Consider the following 24,163-nt stretch of genomic DNA (forward strand, 5'->3'; position numbering starts at 1 on the left):
CACCCATAGAGCATCTGTGTATTTTTATAGTCTTCAAATTTCATCTGAATAATTTTTCTAGGCTAAGTAAAGGGACATATTGGAAGTAGATGAAGACATGGTGCCTTGTCAAACAATGATTTCAAATCAGTTACACACTGTTTCTTGAAAAAGTCAAACAATACATAACTCTCAGAAATAGAGACAAGCTTGAACAAGATTATTTCCTCATCTGATATCATCTAGTACTATCAGCTTGCATATCCTTCATGCCTTTATAACAAGAGTTTCTGGAGTGTTTGGTCAGGAGGACCTTAGCGTACATGTAGAACTACAGTGATGCAAATACTTAAACTTCAGCAAGTGAATTTCTTTATATTATCCATACACTTAGATCTGAAACTGAAACATGCTTTGATGTTTGATATTCTGGTATAAAAACCACGAATTAAAATTTAACTGCTGCAAAATAAAGATAAAGTAATGAATCTACATGTAAAGTCACAGAGCCCAGATCTCTGTTATAATAATTTGCATCATTTATTAGCACAGTTTCTCATTACTTTTGATTTATCAATGACTCATTAGGATTCTTGTCTTCAGCATATGAATAAATATAATTTACCTTCCTCAAAGTGTGGATCTGTGGGAGGAGAGGAAGAAAGTTGTGGGAAGCCACTACAGTTTTGTATGTGCAGCCTCAGAACCAAGCCTGTGTCTGTCCTGTCTGTCTCAATTATAGGGTTACTGCAGGTAGCAAATGTAAGTAGGATTTCCAAAGCAACACACTTGGCAGAAGGGCAGGAATCAGGTTGGAATACTGGAACTATACAACTATTTATGATTCCCTGTAGCTCACATATAAAATTAGATTTAATTGTCGTGGACAGCTTTATAAGGGAAACTTCATTATTACCAGACTGATTATAGGATTCTCCCATATCTTTTTTACCATCTTCTTGATGTTCCCTCTCAGCATGGATAATGCAGATCTGGCACAAGGGCTTGCTTGCATTACATTATTTAGACTTGGATAACTGCATTTATTTAATGCATATTAATTTTAAATAAAGGGTAGGTGCAGTAATACTGCAGATATCAGAATAGGGTACATAGATAAGCACTGAGCTATATAAATAAATTATCTGAAATACTGGAAGCAATTCAACAGTACATACCAGTTTAAGTGGAAGTTTATGCTTTGGAGCTGGATATTTGCATTACTTAACTGACTCACAGAAAGGGTTGCTGAAGGGGAGTGATGGGGGGAGAGGATGACTATTTAATTTGCCACAGAGTTGCACACAGCCATGGGGTAGCTGTGTGAATCAGGAAGGCAGTTCAGTGAAAAAAAAGCAGAATAGACAGGAGTAGGAAATGCAACTTGTGTCTCTGATACCCACATTGTTGTACAATTGCTTAGCGTACTGTGCAGGAATGAAATCAAGATTAATGGGATAGAAAGGCATGTAAGAAAACATGGAATTGGCATCTTAAAGGTAAGCTTTGATTTGGGAAGGCAATCATGGCTTCTGATCCCTGCTCCTAGGAATATTTCTCTATTATGCCTAGTAAATTCACTTGAGAAAAGTCAGTTGAAAATCACCAGAGGTATATTAGCTGAGAAGAAAAAATAGGAAAACAGGGTTTAGTTCTAGTGTTCACTCACAACCAATTTCTTTAACTCAGGAAGAAAATACAAGCATAAGTTTTGAAAAATAAAGGAAAGTAAAATAAACCAGCCTTCCCCAACAAGATAACTAGCCAGCAAAACCCTCATGCTGGTAAAATCAGGATGCTTCCTGTGAGCTATTTGCTGCTACCTTTTCTCCCACTAACACCTAGATTTTCAGTCCTGTTCTTGTGTCTTGTTTAGAGGAAATTTGAAAATCATATGATGCAGACACAGTATATTATCTATCTCTATTAGTTATATATATGTATGCATTGTTAAAATTGCTATTCCCAGCATATTTTTAAATTCAACTAATGTATCTCTAAACCAAAATATAGGTACTAGGCATGGCTTTAAATTAAAAAGAAATAGCTTGCTTCGGCTTACTGCTTTGCTAGTCTAATTCCAGGTCTAATTAACTGCAAACAAATCTTTTCTATTTTAGAAAGCTGAAAAAACCAAAATTAATTATGCAGTTTCATAGAAAGAAAGAAAGAAACTATTTTAATGGGACAAGTCATAATGCAGCTGCATTAGTACTCCATTTGAACAAATGCATTGAATAGCTTAGAACTACTGGACTGCTACCAAGCTGAATGGATTCTCTGCTTGCTTTGTTCCTGCAGCATATCTTTTGCAGCAAATGACTGCAGTACAGAGAAGCAATCTTTCTGCTTTCCTTCATTTGATCAGAGCACTGACCCCTTTTACTGACAATCTACGTAACTAACTCAAGTTTAATTTTCTTAAACATCTGTTTATATTTACCTTAGCAAACATAACAGCATCTTTCTTCAGTTAAAAAAACAAACAAAGCCATGTAGGCTATGCAGTGTACATTATATAATGCTACTGATTCATTTGATATTAAGCTAAAATTGAATTTAAGACAAGATTTAAGTTCTGGTCTTGGCATATTGCCACACTTGGGAAAGAAATAAAAGTTGATGGAAAACAGATTGCTCCATAGCCTGGAATGATGCAAAATTTGAAGAGCTAACAAACCCAAAGACATTGCCATACTCAAATTAGTGGGCTGCCTAACCCCATGAACAGCATTCAGGTACTTGCTATTACATATGATCAGTGGAAAGGCCAGAAGCCTAAAAGACATAATGACAAAAATTATTTACTTCCTAACAAATTTAGCAAGCACAGATTTCATTCTTGAGGTTTTCCTGGATGAAGGAAGCAGATGCAGGAACAACAGGAACATGTTTAACACACAAAACCACAGGGAAAAAAAAATCAATCATAATTAAGGAAACAAAAAGCGTTTCTGCTTTTCATGCAGAATGATGGGGCTACTGTGAAGTAATAAACCCCCAAATTGTAGAAACGTGTACTTTTTATACAGCACTGAAGTCCAGACGCCATATGAAAGCAACTTCTGAAACTTTATCCCCTTGCTTTCACACCCTTTGCACACAAAGCATGCCCAGGACATGTCCGTGCAGAGAGGAGGCAGTAGCAGCCCCAGCACCCTGTGTCAGGAGCTGGGTATCACCTGTTGTTACTGCACTGCAGCACCCAAAGGAGGGATCCATCTCACAGACTGTCTGTGAAAGAGGAGAGCGCTCAAGGAATGGGAGATGCTTAAACCACAAAGGAACTCTTCAGCCTAGGAAGCTCTACTGCCACTGCACAACTTTGGGATGGTTCTGTGGCCCCAGTCCCTTCTGCAGCTCTCTGTCTCAGGTTTTATGAAATGCAACAAATACACTACATGTGAATTAAGTGCTTTCCAAATGAATTGGTACTCTATAAGCTAATGCCATGCAGCAGGTAACACAAGTCTGTAAACGCACGACATTTATGTGGGCAAGGCACTGCACCTTGGTCACTGGCATCTTCTGATCCTGCTAAGGAAACTCCTCTGCAGTTCTCCCCTCATGTCCCTCTGCATTTTGTGATTCTGAACATACAAACCACTTGTACCAAAAGTAAGAGGATTCTGGTGTTTCCTAGTAAGCTTCTTTGAACTTAATTACCTAGTAATATGTGAGAAATGGCTTATTCCCAGATTGGCAATTTTTGCTTTACAGTAGCATAATTAGTATCTATTCTTACAGATACAATTTTAGTTCACTTCAAAAACTATTTTATATATTTTTACATAGTTCTAAAAATAAAAACAAAATTTTAAAAAGTCAAATCACTGCTGTAAAGAAACTTCTTCCAAAACACAGGTCTGGTCAAAAATAAACAAGTAAATAACTCTCACCTATATCCTGATTAGATTTGAACTGATTTTTAACAAACTTTGAATTAAGAATGATAGTCCAATGTAATTTTGGAAAGTTTTCATTCAGTGAACACTCATGAGGCCACAATGTCCCAGCTTTGTGTTCAGGCATGTCTCTACATGATGTGGACTAGAGACATGACAATGCTCAAGCCCTGGCACCTTGTCCCCTACAGGTAGTATAGTTGCAGAGCTCATTTACTCTATTGAATATTAGATATTTAGCTTGTTTTAAGATCTAAAAAGCTCCTACATGGCACTCAGTATTTTCAGTTGCATAAAGGGGAAAACAATCTTGAAAACTCCTAGAAAAAACAAAATGTTTATTGCTATTAAATGGTTAACTACAAGCAGCAGCAGAAACCTCTGCTGCCTCTGCCCCATCCTTTGAGCAATGCGTTAATGGAAAAAGATTCAGATTTGCAAAGAAAGGCGGGACCTGGGAATTAGCAATTCTGCAGAAGCAGCAGTTTGAAAGCCATTGAGTGAACACTGTTAGCCACACTGACTTTCATTTAAAAACAAATATTTCAAAGGTTTTTTGTCTTTTTAGGTGCTGGTGATTTTCCAGTCATTTAATATTTTATGGTCTAATAAATGTTCAGGATGTTGATTTTTGATGGATTTGTAAAGATAAAATAAATAATCCAGTCAAGAGCAATACAATCATAGGCTAAGAAATCTAGTACTATTGGAACTTTGGAAATTTTTTAAATCCTGTGATTGGTCAAGAGAAACAATTAAAGAAGTATGCTTCTTTAAAATAAATAAGAATACATTATGTGTAGGAACTTCAAATGTGCAGCAGCCCAGAACACTTGAAAATGAATGAACTTAATGGTATAAAGTATACTGAGAAAACAGACAAGATGTGAAACTAAGGTAATATCACAAGATACCATCTGTTATTGAAAAATGGAAAACTGTTCATTAGAAATATCTGAAATATTGATATATACTTATAAAGAGCAGAAATGATAACAATTTTTGAAGCAAAATATCCAGTCATTCAAATTCTGAGCCACTGTCTGGTAGTTTTCTGAAGATCAGATAATCTGCTAAAAGCAAGCAACATTTACGTTATCAAATACAGTATTAAGCTATGTGGTTAAACATGAAATTGTAGTGCACATTTAGCGATTATTTCTCAAATACAGGTAGGGAAATATAAAAAAGAAAAAAGGTTTGAGATTTGTAGTTTTTATAAATATCACTTTGTGCCCACAAAATGTACACAAATTACATTAATGAAGATAATGAAGCAATAAAGTATTTAATAAAGTCTTCTATCTTGTATTCCACCTTGAATTCAAACTGATAGATTACAAGGTCTGTATAATGTGAATCTGTTCATGTGGCTTCACCTGTAAGATGAGAACTCTAGTAGGAGAATCAACATGGTGAGCTGAAGGCCACAGCAAACAATGCCAAAAAATAATAACTCTTTCAGTCTCAACTTTTCTGATTGAAAAACACCACATTTCCCATTTTGTAGGATTTGTGATAGGTGATTAAAATACTTTCAGCTATTCTCATTCAAAACCAACACTTCTGGTATTTTCATTAATTGAAAATACTCTTGCATTTGTGATTGAAACTGTTTATTGCTGTTCTAAATTGTCGGTTTAATGTTGCATTAGAGATTAAAGTGTTTTGCAATGTTTTTTCTAATTAACAATTTTTAGTTTGTAAGAGTGAGTTGCAATGCCTTCTATTTTGGCATCAGGTGTCCAGGGCAATATCTTAAATAGTTTAAGGATAGTTCCCCATAACTCTTTACTCCACTAAGAGCAGACCAGTGTGAAAGTTAGTTCTAGCCCTACCAGATGAGAGAAAGCTTCAGCCACTCAACCTCCCGGAGTCAGGTATTGATTTACAATACACCCAGCTGAGAAAAATTAGGAGGGACATTCCTCAGCACGTCCCGTTTCTTGTCTGATCAACGCCTCTGAAGACAGGGCACCATTTCCTACCACACTGAGAGCTGAACAGTGTTTCTGCACATACTGTATGTACAATCTACAAGCATTTGTATAAATAAGGTTACAGTGAGAAACTAAAGTAGGAAACTTCCTTTTTCAAAAACCATTTCTCAATGCACTTGGGCACAACAATGGAAGATACATAAAGATAAGAATATCCAGTTATGCAGAACTAGTCTTTAGTATGTGAACAGTGAACACTGTCAGAGAAGAGATCAATGTAATTTGTGAGGTCATGGCTCTAATGAATTGAAGGACATTTAAGTCTGAGGGAAACAAGCACAGTTAAGAAGCTTCAAAATATTCGTGTTTCATTCATTGTGAGTCAAGGACAAATTGGGGACTTAATATCATAAGTAGAAATTACATCAAACAGATTTTAATTTGACTTTGAGGAAAGAGTCTATAAAAAGTATAAATACAGAATAATTTTCAGCACTTAGCAATTTTGAGTAGGAGCTGTTTTGTTACACCCATTTATGTAGTTTTCCATATTTATTACTCTTAAAATTTCTCATTTTCTCTATATTTAAAATTTCATCTGGAAGTATGAAAATGTCATGAAAATTTTTGTTCTCCCTTCCTCTCTTACTTTTCTTGCTCAGACTTTTTTTCCCTCCATGAAATCTTTTTGTCTTTCTGGCAGACCCATGGGGGACATGAGCTTAACATGGTCCTTAAGTGGATCCTAGAGAGTGAGATGCAAGCTCCCTCCCTCCATGCCTGTCTGAGCCTTCCCAGGCAGCCAGGCTTGCTGGAAGCTGAGTGCATTGGGAGTGTTTTGTGCTTGAGGGCATCAAGGCTGGGTTTGCAGGTAATGTGGTTGTGAAGTTAGGCTTGCTGTGGCTCAGTGATGAGGGAATTCTTGGGGGAATTACATGTTGATAACAGAAGCTTGAAGCAAGCCAGCAAGTGGGAAGCGGTACATGTATGTAAAATATTCCAAAGCCTGCTAAGGTCAAGATAAAAAATATTACCATTGTAAAAGACAGTTAAAGCCAAGTAAGAGTGCAAAGCAAAAGGCAAGTTTTCAGTGAAAACACCATGATGTGATTCATAACAGGTGGCCAAAGCTTAAGACTGTGATTAGGCACCCTAAAAAGACTATCACCTTAGTGACTGTATCTCCTAAGAAGAAAGGACCTCAGTGAAAAAGTGCAATATATTATATATTAAAATCTTAAGATGTTTGTTTTGGAACATGAGCACATAGATTTATCAGCAGCAATATGAAATGTTAATATTCTGTTTTACTCCCAATTTTACTCAGGTTACATCTGTACTTATTTGATGGAGTGCAGCCAAAACTGTATTCTGTCACAAGCAGCTCTTGAGGCAGCATGAACCTGCCTGTACTGCCTTTTACAGGCAGTTCTTCTGGACTTGGGAGACAGTATGCTTTCCAACCTCCAAATCTGCAGATGTCTGAGCTTTTCCAGCAAAGCCCCTCTTGAGTTACTTTTGATTTTGTGCCCTCAACAGCAGACAGCCATTTTTTTCTGTGCAGGTAAATAGGTTTATACACCTGTGAAGTTTACCTTTTCAGAATAGCATCCAAGCTGTCCAAACCACATGAACCCTGCTGAAAGTGGGAAAAATGGATAGCTGTGGCTATTTCAGTCTCCAAACTTCTTTCATCCTATTTATCCTATATGTAGTCATCCTATTTATCCTATATGTAGTCCAATTGACCCAAGTTTTAATTACTTCAGACTTCCCTCTGCTGCCATTGCTGGTGAAAATGTCTTCAATTTCTAGATGGAGTGATTCATCCCAAACTATGAGTGCTTACCACAGCAGCTCAGCACATGAAAGGCAACCAAGCCTACGGGCTGCTGAGGTTAGTGGAGCCTGTGCTACTAGCAGTCATAATGAATCTGACTCTTATATGTGTCAAATGTCCTTGTCCAAGTTTTGGAGCCAAACTATAAATCATACTATATTCCTCCTGCTGCCATACTTACCAAAGGTCTGTTTTCCATCATTTTTACAAAACACCAGGAAAGTTTCTTTGCCCTTATCAAAAAATGCTGCTCTTATTCAGAATTATTTTCTAGCTAGTTTCTTGGGCTCCATCATCCTGTATAAATTCTCAGAAAGCAAATGACTGATTGCCTCTCAGAGGCCCTTAGCAGCCTTTCTTCATTATCTCGAATTTCATTTTTCAGATGTAAACTCCATTGTTTAAATTTTCAATTTATATCAACACTGTAATTTTGAAGATTTCCAGTCATATGTAGGAGATAAAAATATCTGAAAAGATCCCTCATTTTGCTTATGCTCCTTTTAACCTCCTCTTTTTCAATAAACCTTCCAAAGCTCTTCAGTGGTTCAGCTGCTCAGCTACCAAACTACTTCATCACCTTAAAGGTCTTTCCCTCTGTGATATCTGAGCATTTTTGCTTATACTTAGCTTGGGAGACAGTATACTTTCAAATCTCATTCAAATGTCATGGCTGGAGCAGCAATTCCCTCCCTCTCTGAGTTTGAATAGCACATTCAAACTGAGATCCTACATTCCACGTCTGAACTCCTGCCTACTATAGACATCCAAAAGTTCCCATACGTCATTCCAAGACAACCCACAATGCTGGCCACAAATCAAAATAGAACAATTTGCAGGTAAGAACCTGGATGTTAAGAAGTGTTAAAATTCAAGAGTGCATACTTCAGATGAGCAATATGAAGGAATGGGCTCACAACTGAGTCTGGCACAGCCAGATAGCAGGAGGTTTCTTGTTGCATCCTGGGTTTGGTTTCTAATAACAAAGTTCCTGAAACTTCCTGAAACCCTACAACACTGCAGTATGGAATTTTAACAGGGTTGACACATGAATGTCTCAGAAAATCTGAAATCTGTCTTGTAATCCCCCAAAGCACTTAACAAATACTGCTTCAGGAAAGCCAATGAATTAAAAGCATTACACAGAGAAGCATAGACCTGCAGATCTCTAAAGAGAAACAGCTTACTTTGTGGACTTCACTTCAGAATACTGCTAATCACAGTAGCACTGCCCCCAGCCATTATTTAGCCATCTTTGCAATCTTTTCTCACGTGAAAGAGAGAAAATGGCTCATATTTCCTATCTGAAACTTATCTGAACAGACAGCTAAAGGCATAAGCCATCCTTTTCCAAAGTGCTAAGTAATCAAGAATTCACACAAATGTCAATACAAAATTCTTGTCACTCTGCATGGAGGCAATGTATTTTTTGCATCAGCACTAAAATACAGACTTAAACAGTTAAGCTTAGAAGTATCATATGAAATTTCAGCCTTAATATCATAGTCAATCTTACTTTAATCACAGGAGGAAAAAAAACCTCTTCCCTAAACTGACCGGTTTCCTGCATTTCAGAATTCTGCAAAGCATACAACCCTGAGAAATAATTGCCACTGCTAAGACCTGCAGAGAAATATCATGTGCAAGGCAATAAAAGGAAAAGGGAGAGGAAATTTTGAGTAAAACACTATTAGAGTTAAATAGAGCTTACTGTCCTGAAGACAGATTACTTTGAAACAAAGAAATAGCTTTTAAAAATAAAATTTGGTGGTTACTCCCTGCATTTAAAAAAATTGATTCATTTGGATTTCCTCAGCCTTTATTTTTTTCTCTTCCCCCAAAACTCATAGTTATTATCTAGGAATTAGGCATGCTGGTATTGTACCAGCTGCTTTGCTTTCTCTTGCTAGCAAATCTCATATTTTATCACTCTCTACTCTTGGGCAGCAAGCATTCTCGTTTCTCCCAGCAGAACCATTAAATATTATTTAGTGCTGGTTCAGTAGTAGTCTGAACTTAGACTTCACAGATGTACAGAAACCTGCTTGAGGGGAAAGCAGAGGGCAAGTCTGAGGTCAATGCCCACAAGTGCCAGACTGGCAGGCAGGCTGTGCAGCAGCTGGAGAGCACATAACCCACAGCAAACCACCAGCTGCACTGCCTGAGAGAGGGCACAGCTCACCAGGCTGCAGCACAGGCTCCCATGAACTGTAAGAATCCTTAGGATTAGCACTATCTATCGCATTTACTAGTTTTTAAAGATCTCACCCAGAATGTGTGTGCCCTTCCAAGCTGCTGGGCAGTGCCAGCTGGTGGCAGCGATGGCCTGGGCAGATGCTGCTGCTGGCAGAGCACAGGAGACAGTGCTTCTCTCTGGGCTGGACAGGGGAAACACACTGGTAGCACCACTGCTACTGGTCTTATAAGAAAAGAGTTTCAAAAATGATTTCTAAATAAAAGCCTTAAAATATTGTCTGAATAAAAGTAATCTTCAGCTTGATTTCTATTTCAAAGATCCTTATAGTAATTTGAAATAGAAATCAAGCTGAAGATTACTTTTATTCAGACAATATTTTAAGGCTTTTATTTAGAAATCATTTTTTGAAAAGTCTTAAGGCCCTTATAGTAATTAAGACTTTTTTCCTTGTCTCCTTGCACATCTATATCAGTCAAGCTGAAAACTTCTGTCTACTCTATGTCCCACCCATGAAATATGACAATTCAGAGTAGGTACACTCCTCATACCTCACAATGCAACACCATACCTACATTAGCAAGGTAGGTATTTGGTACCTATAGGAAAGTTTGGTAGCATTTCCAAACTTTCTAATATATCTTTCTGTTAAAATAAATAAGTTTATAATTTTATATATTTAATATAGACTTCACGTATTTTATAAATTATATTTACATTCTCATTTTTTGTCCTTGGTGCATAGCTGTTCCTTATTAGAAATGAACAGGCTGGTGACAGCCTCCACCCAGCACTCTGAGGATGTGGTTTTGTATTATAGGCTCATAAAGGCTGAGGAGGGAAGGCACTTCTGGAGATCTGCTGTTATGTTAGAATAAAGATATTTTGCAAAATTTTCTCAGATATGTAGCTCAGGTTAGTGGGAATTCTGCTTCTATAAAATGTTGCAGGCAATTTTACACTTGCCATCAAAAAGCAGACAGCAGTAACCTGAAATAATATCTGGCAAGCTTTCTTAATCTGGGTGTGCCTAGAAAACATAATTTTATATAACTCCACAGTTCCAGAAACAGTGCTATAGAGTATACTATTTTTCAGCACGTTTTAAGTATATTCCATACATGTTTGTTTTCTGTGACCCTATATATATCATACTCATCATTCATTAAACAAAACACTTTAGTCTACCTGTAAATAGTAATGCATTTTTAATGATTCATGTACACTGGTTTCCATGTAAATATTCAGAATTATTAAAAAAAATTGTTTTGTTTCACTCAAGTCCAGTTTGGCATCTCATTTCACAAGATGCTTTCTAAATGGGTTTTCCATTTCCTGTAACTATTTATTAGCAATCTTCCTCACTACAATAAAGAATCTCTCTGAAGGTGTGTCCCTCCATAACATTGAGTTTAATGGAAGAAAAAGAAGATATACATTTCAGATTTCGTTTTTTTCCAACTATTAACTGTTTCTAAAGGACACTCAACACAGTATTGTACTGCTTCCTTTGCAATTGGTAATTCAGATGTTGCAACATTTTGTATCTATTCAATTAGCATGTTGTACTAGTTTGTGGATTTATTTAGCTTATTCTAAAACCACACTTTAAAAAAAATATCTGCTCATGAAAATTTAATTATCTCTTCCTAGGTAGCCATATACATTTTTCATCCCCTGTCTTGCTAAAAGGAGCTGATCCTGATGCAATTCTCTCTCATTTTGGTCAGCAGTTTCCCTACTAGCAGTTTCCCAAGGAGTTTGGGAACACTCCTCAGGAGTCAGCCCCCCCAGCAGTACCCTGCTGAACAGCCACTGGAGTGGTGAACACCAGACCTGTGCAGGCACAGGCCAGCCCAGTGCCAGCTAGTCCTGGTCTTAGACTGAGACAAAATGAGTAAGAAAAAATACATTGTAATACACAGATAATTTTTCTTGGAGTAAAAATTTTTTTTTCAGATAAGATGCTTCATTAATTCAGAGTAGTTGATTTTGCAGTATTTTGTTCTGAGGCAATATGAAGTTCTGAAAACATAATAAAGCATCATCCTTTCTGGTTTATCCCCCCAGTGTGTGTAAAGAGAAAATAAATTGAACTGAAGGCAAAAATACTCAGATGCACAGTTTCTAGATTACGCTTGGATCACAGAATTCCTGTTTAAGAAAAAATATTAATTTGTTGTATAACTTCTTTTTCAATTAAGCATTGTCAATGTACCCAGTATGGAATTCTGAAGAGTTCTCTGTCTCTATCCATCACTGCACATTTTAAGTGATATATATATATATATATATATATATATACACACATAGCATTATTTATGTTTCATTTTAGAAAATAAATGTATCAGACTAGGTTTCTCAGCTGTGAAAAATACTGAATATGAATGTTAAAAATAGAACTTTGAAATGGCTCTGGTACACTCACTTTATTTAATCAGATTCAGAAGTGTCCTAGTTCTTTCTATAAAGAAAAACTATCAATTTGAAAATATTTTTAATTAAATGTGTACTATTCTCCAGACAGTATGGAAATTTGATCAGATTTGCAAATATCCTTTTTCTACCCCTTGTATTCACACACTTGCTACGTTCACTAGTAAAGACTATGTAATCTAAAAGAAACACTAAGAAATTAAGTAACTTTTAAGGACACATTTTCTGCTCTTTCTTGATACATTTGAAGCACTGCAGAGTGCATTTACTATAGAATAAATATTTTCAGGGGATGTTTGTATGCTTTTATGCAATCCTAGTGAAGATAGCTTTTAGTGGGTCTATTTTGGACCCTATATAATTCCTTGTACACTGCCTGTTATATCTCAGATATCTACTTCTTTTTGTGGACTCACAGAAAAACTGGGTTGGAAAAAAGAGATCGGAGGCCACCTAGTTCTTCTCGCTGCCCAAGGCAAGACTGCTATACCTATTTTCCAACAGATGTTTCATTTAACGTCTCCCCACAGACCTTCAGGACAAATTTCACAGATTCTTATGACATTCTATTACAGCTCTCCACTATCTGCTTCAGTAAAATGTTTGTTCTCATATCTCATCTGGGTGAGCCCATTTCTTCGATCTTCACTTCCTGTCCCACCCACTCTGGACACTGAAAGCACAAATCATCTTCAGCGTTCAGCTTCTAGTGATCCTCCAGCCGCTTCACTTCTGTTCCCATGTGTGGACTTACTCCAGGGATCCTGCAAATCTACTTACAGAGCCCTACTAAGACATTCCTAAGAGGAGCACCTATCATCTGCATTCAGAAATAACTTCAGCACAATTTCCTCTTAACAGATAAATTCAACAATAATTTTTAAAAAAGAAGTCAAATGCTTCAAATAAAAAAAAAAAAAGAAGGCTCTCACTCTGAAGGGAACAACATTTGGTAACATCACTGTAGTTGCTACTTTGATTTGTCTTCTTTGACCAATGCCATTATTAGAGTTATTTAATAATTGAGTCACACAAGCCTCTTCATTTACGCCTAAATTTTTATTTCTGTCCTTGACAGAATTTGAGGTTTTGTTTGGTTTTGCTTTGTTTTACCAGGAGGAGATCATCAGTTTTGTTGATTTGTGTTACAAAATAATTTTAAAGAGCCAATTCTAGAAGCAAATTAGACAGTCTTTTGAAGGATTAAGAGAAAGATGAAGATCAGTTTGCATGTTTACAAGGTACTGAAATAAATTAAAAAGACACGGAATTAGAAGGGATAGAGCTTGGAAGCTCAAACTGAGCTGGGTGTTTCTGAGGCTAAAAATATAAGGGTTTTGTCCTTTTCTCAGAGACTTGTGGAAAAAAGAGGAAATTAATTTAAAAAGGGATGGAAACACTTTAAAATAGAGCACTGGAAGGATGGTTAGAGATCCACTAGATACTGCTGAGACAGAAAGCAATGGAAACTTGGGTTCTGAAAATGCAACATAATGAGAATTTCATAGCAGAAAGAGGAAGGAGAGTGAGAACTTCTGGGGCTTATAGATTACAACAATAAATAGCAGGGTGGATGAATCAGAATTGTGGATTTTCAAATTATATTTAATATGGCAGGGAAGGTTTCTACCCAGATTTTCTTAACAAGTGGAAAATAAAATAATTTTTTTTTTTTTCAGAGCTAAACAGAATTTCAGAAGAGCACAAAAAGGGACCTGAAATCACCACACACTGGTGGTGATTTTCACGACACACTGGTGAAAATGGAAGAGACAGAAATAATGACTCACATTTCTAAATGCACACAGAAAAATAAGATCAAGATTTCTGCCTCTTCTCAAAAGAATTTGCAAAGTATTCACTTCTCCTGATTATTAACAGACGATTTCTCATAACTAAGGGCAGAGAACACTCACACTTAGTTAATCTCAGTTCTCCAATTTCAGGCAGCTAAAAATGATAGAGAAGGATTTGTAAAATATAATTTAAAGGACAAAACTCAATGCTAAGCTATGCAGATTTTCCCGTTAAATATGGTGTGTTCGGTCATGAATGTACAAAACTCTGGAATTAGAATTCACATGCTGGAAGGATGCAGTGAATGTGGATAGCAGCAGCACTGCCATCCTTAAAAGCCAACAACAGCCAGTTGTCCTGGCATTGGGCAGTGCATTGAGTGCATATTCATAAATATTGTGAAGGTCTTCTAGCTCATGGCCTTCTTCATTTCAAGAATAAAAGACCCTGTAATTTATTTTAGCTTCTCAGCTATTGATGATTACAACTTCTGAAACTTCAAAGCAAGTTTAGGTTTTTATATGATAATTTCAACAAAGGTTTCAGTGATCAATAATAAACTACCCTTGCCCCTATATAAAGTACTGTCTCAAAGAGCTGATAGGATACATGGTTTCTTGATACACATTTATCCATATAATTTTTCTGTAAGTCATCATAGACTTTTGATTTTTTTTTATTTTTGGTACCAGATGGTTTGCAAATTGCTGTCGTTTTCCTAGAATTTCACTAGAATTATTCTGATTAGACTATGCCTTATGCAAGCTCTTAATTCCCCTAATTCCCTGTCCCACTCCCCTTGATACTTCCTTCAAAAAAATAAAAACTTTATAACAAACTGAGGACAGTCAGTTTAAAGCTGCTTGTCTCTAACTTGCTTCTCAGTGTCTAAATACTTTAGCAAATATTCAAGATCACACAAACTAGGCTCAGCAGAATAAAGTATCAGGGTGTCAGTCTTGACAGCAATTCTGTTATTGTTTTGCATTAGATTTCAGAGTAATTTTTAGCACAGCCTTTTTTGTTTTGTACTTGACATCAACACATTGGTCAGGCATGAAAAACACAATAATCAAGGTAGGTGCAGTTCACAAATGCAACACTAACATCAGCCAATATAGCTCAGGAGTCTGACACCATAACCACAAGATAAGCATTTCTGGAAAAAACAGAGTTGAAGAGGTTCTCAGTAGGGACAGAAAACACCAACCCATTTTCAAATATTGCTGAGTCAGTAACAATAGCTTTCTCAAAGTGGGGCTGAACAAACAGCCCAATCCCAGGTAATTAGTACAGTGGGATTGTTTTAAACACATACCTGAGACAGGCAGCAGAGAAGAAATCCATTTGAGAAAAGACGCTGACAGAGCTTGAAGTCCACCTGGCAAATTTCTTGCGCTGTTTGAAAAAGCAAGATGGTTCAGATGATGAACCAGCCATATCTACAGCATTAGAGCCAGTCCTGGTCTGTATGTAAATCAAGGTAAGAGCTGCCAGCAGTGCACCTGATCAGAAAGACTAGGGGCAGAGGGAGGGAGAGAGAAAAGAGAGGGCTGCCTTTCTTCCTTTGGTAAAACATTTGTGTGAAGCGTTTAGCCTTTAAGCAGAGCTTCTCTATGGGAATGAAAACTGTACAATCCTGCAGTGCTTGCTGTAGACTTTAATATGTCTTCCATGAGAAGGAAAAATACAACCTCTCTTATCTTCCAAAAAGTTCAGGGGAAAATATGTAATAATTTAAACAAAATCACCCTCCAGCAAAAGGGGAAACACCGAAAACTATAAGGCCACTGAAATACATCTTGTAACAAAATGCTGAGATGTCAAAAAGAACTGACTGCAGCTTGAAAAACATTTTTGAAGCAAAATACCCAAATTTCTCATTAATTATATGCTGAAAAGTAACTATAAAGCAAGCATTCAAAAAAAAAAAAAAAAAAAGGAAGGGAGGTTGGGATGGGGGATCCATGCTGACTGCTCACATAAATGCACTAAGGTCTAGGATTTACCATCCTCCTGGCTTACCTGATAAAACTGGAATTTCAAAAGCATTATGATAAAAAAGCTTAAAAAAAACCCAAAACCCCCCCCAGGAGATAGTGATGATGAAATGCTTGAAATGCTAATAAAGGTATTTAGATTCTCCGTTCCAAAATATTAAAAAGTGCTATAAACTGCTGCATTCTCATCGAGAAGGGAAAAAAAAAGACCTCTGCAGTATCCTCTCTGCTTTGTTCTCAGCTTCCTGTTCTGAGGCTCACTCTATGGTACCTAATACAAATCAGCAAATAACAGAGGAAAGAAAAAAGAGGGGGAGGAGGGAGAAGGGTAAAGAGAGACAGAAAGGAGGGTAGAGATAGAAAGAAAGGAAAAAAAAAATATATATATTAAGCCATCACCTTAAAGGACAGCCCCATCTATCGGTAAAAGCAAAGAACCGCTGTAAAAGACTGCTTTTTTAGAGATTTCCCGACCTAAACGAGACTGAAAATCTGCAACTCCGTTTTCCTTCAGGGAGGGACAAAGGGCAGGGATAGTGCTGAGAAATAGATTTCTTTATCCAGTGTTAAATGAGCTAAGGTTTTCAGTAATTTAAATTTCTTTTCAGTTAATTACTTGTCTCTGAAATGTGTGAAGGAAATAGTTTGCTTTAGTCTCAGCCCCTTACGAAAGCACCAGAAACCTTTCCAGGTCAGCCTCTGACATGTCACAGATAAATGCTACCTGTGCTCTGTCTCATTTTACACCTGCCCACTGAGGACTGGTAGGAGATTCAACCTCATCAGTCATGGGTTCAGTCACCAAAAAAAAAGGGTTCCTGAGGTTGAGTCCCGTGACGGGTCCATCCATTACAGCCTGCACTGCTAATCACGGCGCCTGGTACGACTGCCACGTCAGCTCTATACATCCCCCTGGATTCAGATGGCAGCTGCACAGCCAAATCTGGAAGCCAGACAAAAAAAGGCTCCTTTTTAATATTCAGACTCCTAAGTACCAGTAACTGCTAACACAATGAACCCCATCTGCATTGGATCAGCCTCAGCTGGAGCTAAATCAGCCAGCATTCTGTATTTCTCATTTTGCTGTACTGACCAATGAAATAAAAGTGGGGATGGCCAAGAGTGAACACTTGTGAAAGCCCCAGTGCCTGCCACGCTGGGCGGGGGTGGGCACAGACTGGTAGGAAAGGAAAGGAGGAGGCAGTGACTGCCAAGGTGAGAGGTGCATGGAAGGAGGGCTAAAAATAACATTGCATTTCTTTCATTGCTCAATACTATTTCTGCATCTAAAGACAGAAGAATATGAATCTAATTAATACCTGTGGGCAATGAGGCATATCTATAACAGACACTTAATGTTAACCTCTGATTCAGTGACCCCAAGCAGCTTTAATGAATTTTATGCCTTAGAGTCAATTCCAATATTCTGATATGGGTTTTTTTCTAATATTTTTACATCATAATGTTTGGATTGCTTAAAGTTTGCTTGAATCCAAGCTATGTGAATCAGAATTTTTCCACCTCCCAGTGGTGACCTGAAGTTCTTCTGCCTTCACAAGAAGCACTTGGAATTCTCTCAATATAACACCTAGCTTTCAAGCATTTATCAGTACAGAATGTTATGAACAATTGTTCTAATAATGAAATCTAATTGCACAATTTTAAAATATGTTGTCTTCAAATATTGCAGTGATTAAAAGGACACAGCAAGCGAGCATGTGACACTAAATATTTAGTTAAAAAACACCATAATAGATTCAAATACAAACACTAAAATGCGACACAGAAATGGCAAGACCAAATGGGCACAACCATTCAACCTGTCTCCTTTGAATACATCCGAGCTCTGATTTACAAAGACCTCACATGCTTTCATCTTTCACTGCTGTCACGACCACCAGTTTCTAAAATATCTTTTCTACTAGCACTACTGGTAGGTTGCTAAGTGGCTCAGGTAGGTCCTCTTTACCCAAAAGCAGTTAGAGTCTATGATCTCCAGGTAGAAAGAGCTTTATATAATTTTCCTAATATTAGCAGATGGTAGTTCAATTGTTTGGTTCTTTCTTGGGTACAATTCTAAGGGCAGATTTTTGTGTTTTTCATATATTTGCAAAGCTCTTTGGGATCATGTAGAGCGTTTGCAGGTGACAAATGACTTTGTAGCACTAGTAACACACCTGACTCAGAAGCCTAAAAATTTTAAATACTAAACAGAAGTTCAGATACAATTGCTGATGCCAACTGATCATTCCCAGAAGTCTTTCTGTTCATGGAGGATGTTTCTGGAAATGACGAATTGTCAGGTGTTTATAAACATAGATTTATCACAAGGATAAAAGGTAACATATTTGCATTTGTGTGTCATATGACACACATATGACATGTTACAGGCATAGTTCCTTTCAAATATTGCACTTTGAAATGAGATAAACATGACAAAATTAAACACTAAACTAGGAATGAATGAACTAAGACATCCTTCTTTAAGCACCATGAGAGGTTCAGCACAGGATGCTTAATATGACCACTGACTTTGAGAAATCTCCAAGTATCATAAACAGAATGCTGAAAGCTGTTTTTTCCAAGCAGATTTCTCATGGCTACAATTTCACTGCTCACAGTATAACTAGGTGCCCAAATTCAGCTCCAGCAGCTTGCATTATCAAGAAAATTGATAGGGTTTCTGATTATCTTACCAAACTTCTTTGGTGGCTTCTGGAACCAGACTGTCATCTGTTATGGGTTTTGAGAGAGATTTGATTAACACAACAGCAACTTCTTTCCAACTGCTAAAGAGCTATATCCCATGAAATCTTGAATTTTTAAAGTTTTATATATTGCACCACAACTGAAGAAAACAAAAAAGGTATAGATTTCTCAGCCAGAGCTGCTCCAATTCTAAGACAGATAGAAAGTTAAATAAAACATGGTCTCCCTTTCCTCTCCTCCCCAAAATCTAATATTTGCCTTTTTTAACCATCTGTAAACAAATAGTAAGTTGCTAATAGCTAGTCAAATCGTTTCTGAAAGCAAGCAAGTCCAGGATACTCATTGCATTCCGTTTGGAAATCCTTGAGCAGTTCTTCATGCATGTGTGGTGATAAATCCCTCCCTGAGTGCCCAAGGAAGGAAGGGGCATGGGCTGAAGCAGCCATCCAGCAGGCACCGAGGAGAGCCCCTCGTGCCACGCACAGCAGGGACACAGCTGCCAGGCACACTTCCAATGCAGCCATGAGCTTGCAGTCCTGCAGATTTCAGATTCTGCAGACCTGGACACTTTGCATTAATGGGGATCTGTGGTTCACGTGTCCTCATATAAATTTGGACCAGTCCTACCTCAGGAACACTGTGTAAATATTTAAGAGCGTTGGTGAAGAGCAGCCCAGTAAGATTTTGGCTCAAGAGCCTTAGTGATCACCGGGCATTAGGAGTCTGTTATTCTTCAGCACGTGAAAAGATTCATCTGGAAGTCCTTCTCTAGTGTCCCTCTGCAGCACAGTGTTCTCTTTCTGAAAAGATCTTATAATGAACTGTAAATGAATTAAAAGGAGAATGTAGGTTTATTTGTCTCTATCCTTCAGCATTTTTGCTGCAACAAACAACTATGTTTCAGCACTTTTTTGCTGCAAACATAGTTGTGTACAATATAGAGAAACCTTCAAAATTAACCTTAGAAGTTCAGATGTTCAGCCATGGCAAGCAAACCCCATAAGCAACAATGCAGAATGGTATGTTCAATTAATAAAGTGTTAAGAGTAATATATAAATATATGTGTCTTTTTAATGAAAGTTTATCAGGTACATTTGATTTACCAAAACATTTAAAACAAATCTCCCTTGATTCTTTACAGTATCTCTTTCTAGTGTTCTAGCAATGATTTCTGTGAATTACAGGGGGTGTGGAAAACAGCTAATGGAGTAATTAATCTAATAGATAAGGGATTAGCAAACCAAGATCCTCCGTAGACACGCTGGTGAACATCATGATCCAAGGGACATTTTCTCTTTCTAAACCTGTGAACCAATTGTACTGCATTCACAGAAGTGCTATCCAAGCAGTTAAGGATGGGAAAACATCATAATGGAGACCCAGGACCTGAAAAATGAGACAAACTGTAGCAACACAGAAGACTGCATCCAACCAGTTTCAAGGAAGAGCAATGAAAACCTCTGAATAAAAAGCAGAGTAACTTTTTGCACAAGGAACAAAGCACATCTGCCAGCTTCTAAAAAGCTATTTTCAAAATAGGTAGAGCACATTTCTACAGCAATAGATTTTTGTCACATTAAGAATATTTTTGTGTACTACATGCAAATAAAAATTGGCAGTTCTAGACAGTGAAAGGTCTGTATTTGTGAGCCCAAACTTACATGGAAAGCTTGTCAACTATACTACTACAGTCATATTTAGTTGTTACATGACATAAACTAAAACACTAATATTTTTAGTCTTTCCTTTTCAATTTACCACTAATCCAGCATATGTGTGTCATCACAATATGCACTTCAACTACTCAACTTAAAGGGACAGATAAAACCAGAGATCTGAATAACTTATTTGACACACTTTGGAATTGTTTCCATGCTTGTCAGTGTAATTTCCATAACTACAAAGAGAGCAAAGAAACTCCTTTGCAGTACAGAAAATTCTAGTGCTCAGAGAAAAAGTGAAAAGAAAAATTTGTCAGAAAATCCAACTGTATACTGTGATTTGAGGAAATATAAAGAATATTGAAAGCTGCTGATGTAGCCATGAATTGGACAATTCCAGTAAACCACAGAAAAATACCAGGAGGAGGTACTGACCACTAACAACCAATATCCTGCATTGTAGTGGGTTCAAAACATATTTAACAGCTCAGATTCAATTTCTCAGACCCAAAGTGACATGCCAGAATATGGGATACATTAATACACATGGGAAACACCACCTTCTAACACTCTGTGTCCTGCTGTAGTGTCTGCAGCTTTCTATGCTAAGTACTGTGTGCCCTGCTATGGACCATGATGCAAAAAATAGAAATAAGACTTCCAGAAGACCACTATACATTTAAAGTCAATAGGGCCTTTTTTTTCTTCTTCTAATTGAATAGATATGTTATTAATACTCCTTGAGCCTGTAAGAAAATACCTCAAGCACCCACACTTGAAATGGGATGGAACACAGTGTACTCATATATAATAGCGTAACTATTTTAGAACACTTCATGCAGCAAGAGACAAAGAATGTGAATCATTACAATAATTCATTGTACCTAGCAGTTTTGTTCTAAGTTCCTATACAATGCTATTATTTTAAGTTTGTTTGAAAGACATACTTCTGTACTTTGAAGTCTGAAGTGGTATCTATAAAATATTACACAATGTAATATGCTGCATTGCAACAAAGGTGTTATCAAGATACCAAAAATGAGTTACACTTTCTTGAACCTAACTTTCACAGTGTAATTAATGAAGGCAGCAGACTGGTATATCTAATAAATCACAGCATAGATCTATATAACTGTCATTACAAAAAAAGAAAAGTAACTGGTAAGGTAAGACCATGATGGAAATACAATTAACTGCTTGGCAGTTCTTTTACAGAGAAAGAGAGCTTTCAAAGACAATAAGAAAATGATAAAATAATCCATCTCACTTCAGTGAAAGTGTTGAAATTAAAGTCTGTTAGTTATTTCTAGAACAATGTGAAGAACAACTAGTTTTTTATGGGAAGGAAAAAGTACATTTAAAAGGTGTCCAGCTTCCATTCTTCCCATCAACATTAGTTTTAATCTGATATTAATACATAAACTTACATAAATATCCAACCTTATTTTGATTTAAGGGACCTTGGCATTTATACTTAAAGTGAGCAGTTACCTACTAGACATGAAAATTTTTTCAATGCCATATTGTAAATTGTCAACAATTTTGCATTCTTGACTTACTATTTTGACACTCATTAACATAATAAAAACACCACTATTTTAAAGTTCATATTAAAAGAAATCTTGGCTGTAAGCTGTTAAATGCAGTGCATTGATAACAACGCTGACCAAAGTTCCTCTCGGTTTTAGTTTGATTTTATTTTTACTATACATTCGGAGGATTTTTTTAATTCATTAATGTATCTTAATTTTGTATTAATTTTCACAAATTTCTGAGTCCCATGAAGGAGACTCACTGTACCACAGAACAAAAAAGTTGCTGTCCAAGGTACTGCACATAAAGACAAGTGTTCCAATTAATCTCCCAAATGTGCTAAAAATGTTTTCAGATTTATTAGCTGTCCTTAGCAAGGAAGCTAGCCTTGCTGAAATTCCTTATATGATACTGCAGTATCAGTGTTATGCTGTTACTTTCCAGGGCCTCTTCTACTGCATTCCAGTATGATCAGACATTCCAGCACCTGACAATACCCAGTATGTATAATTAAGGACAAACCTGTTCTAGCCTTTGTTACAGACTGATTTTCAGCAGGGCTGAAATACAAAGAAAAGGTCTTTGAATTCTACACTGTGCATGAATAAAAGCTACCCTCTAATATAAATCTAGCTCCCATGTACTGTTCTGGCATTCTGCAGAGCAATCACTAATCGTAATTTTAACTGCAGTATTCACCTTACATATCCCAGAAGCATAAAGATTCACACATGCATGCAGTACATAGCAAATAGCATCCTGGGTTTAACTGCCGCTTCAAAAAATAATCATAGAGTATAAGAAAACTAAATACAATATTTGTTTCTTTTGTTATGTTTAATAGGAGAAGCATATTTGTAATTTGCAAGGCTAAAAAAAATGCAACAGCCAAGAACTGCAGTAAACCTCTCAGACTAATAGCAATGTGTAATAATGCTTTCCCACACTATCTTCAAGCAAATGGATGTAATTCACTGCTTAATCAGTCAAATTAACACTAAACCCCATATGGTTAGAAAGGATGCTTCTTAACAAACCCGATTTATGGTTTATTTATTTGCAAAGTGTCTTAAAGCTGAGATACCTGGAAGAACTACTGTGTTAATTCAATCATGCTGACAGAGCTGCTTTCACCTAAGAAATTATCTCTGCAATTCACAGCATGGCTGACAGCTATCTGCATAGAAAAGCAGCACAGTAACCATTCAAATCATGCAAAAAACACTCACCCAAGAAGATGTAGCAAAGATGGGGATCCAGCTTCCAGACCCCATGAAGCTGATGGAGCAATCCAGCAGCTTGCTCAGGCCAGCAGTGTCTCTCCTACACTTGACCTAGACTGCCTTACATAATGAGGAATCAGTGCTGTATCCTGTGTGGAGGAGCAAGCTGAATGTCATCACTGGCAGAAGTAGGGAGAACAGGCAGCAGGCAGGCTGGTAGTTAGCATGGAGATCACGAAGTCTGCTTTCCCTGACTGTTCTGGGAGAAAACACAAGAACAGCTCAGAAATGCTGCTGTCATTGCTCCCCTGGAACGAATGACCGGAAGGAGCGAGGGTGTTCCAAATGTGAGGCAGACAGCAAGAGCTGGAGCTGCAGCTGTACCTGCTCCAAGGCAGCAGAGCTCCTGTCACACGGTGTCTGCAGGACTGCTCAGCTGCAGCTGACAGCAGAGCAACAGCACAGCAAAGCACCGAGACACTGCTCCTGCACACCTCTGCCTGGGTACTGCTCACTGGGTGAGTACAAGGAAAGCATTGGTGTAAGATAAAGTCTGGGATTCATTTCCAAAGGGAATTGCTATTCCCTCCAATAAATCTTACTGCATGCAGGATAGTTTCTGGAAAGTAACCTTTTTTTACCTGTTGTACATGGTGTCACAGGGGTTAAACTGCTTCTATTACAGAGGTTTGTTTTTTTTTATCAAACCTCTCTATAACAGAGATATATTATCTGTTGTGAAGATATTTACAGTCATTTATGGTGTTTCTTTGCTTTTGTTTTTTCTTTTTCCTTGAGAGAAGCCTTTGTATATTTTGTAATTTATTACTGTTTGGGTCATATCAGCACTTATGTGCAGGGCACAACAGGAGAAACAAGTATTCAGGCTTAGCCAGCCATTACAACCTACACAACCTTGTTTACAAAAATCATTAAAACTGCTAC

At 37.2% G+C, this 24,163-nt stretch overlaps 1 protein-coding gene across 7 annotated transcripts in view; it reads right to left on the reverse strand.

Moving 5' to 3' along the window:
* LOC137477088 (sodium channel protein type 1 subunit alpha) overlaps window positions 1–23,656 on the reverse strand; it is a 91,642-nt gene extending 67,986 nt beyond the window's left edge. For 6 of the 7 annotated variants that reach the window (XM_068195763.1, XM_068195759.1, XM_068195762.1 and 3 more), the window contains exon 1: window positions 23,225–23,656. The gene's annotated coding sequence lies outside the window, so the exon portion shown is untranslated. Of the gene's footprint in view, window positions 1–15,409; window positions 15,490–23,224 lie in introns of all 7 variants that reach the window. The other variant, XM_068195758.1, reaches the window with a different exon arrangement.
* Between the last annotated feature and the right edge of the window lie 507 nt (window positions 23,657–24,163).

This window comes from Anomalospiza imberbis, chromosome 7 (genome assembly GCF_031753505.1).
Source record: "Anomalospiza imberbis isolate Cuckoo-Finch-1a 21T00152 chromosome 7, ASM3175350v1, whole genome shotgun sequence".
NCBI lineage: Eukaryota > Metazoa > Chordata > Aves > Passeriformes > Viduidae > Anomalospiza > Anomalospiza imberbis.